Raw genomic sequence first — 510 nt, 5'->3', positions numbered from 1 at the left:
CGCGCGAGAAAGTTTGTAGTGTATTTTTATTTTATGTTGTGTTTAAAATGGGGGGTTTAGAAAATATGCAGTAAAGGGAAAAAAACAAAAAATTTAAAATTTTCTGTAAAAACTAAACCTAAAATGTGGCTACCCTTTTTTCTAGTACACATTCATCAACAAAAAACAGAACACCAAACTTCCCTGCTCTCGTTTGGGCTAAAGCCGGGGCATTTTGCCCCCCAAGGGATAAGAGGGCGAGAAAGGGAAACCCCCCTTTTGGCAAACATGACCTCCCGGCCCAAATTTGATTTCCTTCCCCGTCAAAAACCACACCTTTTTTCCCCGGGCCCGGAGTGAGAGCCAAGAGGGAATTTCTCCGGGGCCCCCTTTCCCGAAGGCCCTTCCCCAATATCGAAAAGAGGGGTCCCTGGGCTATTTTAATGGTATGGAAAACATGAAAAAAAGCCAAAGATTCTGTATGGTGTGGGTTAATAGAAGGATAGATGGGGTAACAGATAGACCCGACGG

The sequence above is a fragment of the Penaeus monodon genome, chromosome 20 (assembly GCF_015228065.2).
Source record: "Penaeus monodon isolate SGIC_2016 chromosome 20, NSTDA_Pmon_1, whole genome shotgun sequence".
NCBI classification, from domain to species: domain Eukaryota; kingdom Metazoa; phylum Arthropoda; class Malacostraca; order Decapoda; family Penaeidae; genus Penaeus; species Penaeus monodon.
Note: the sequence above shows the minus strand (reverse complement) of the source record.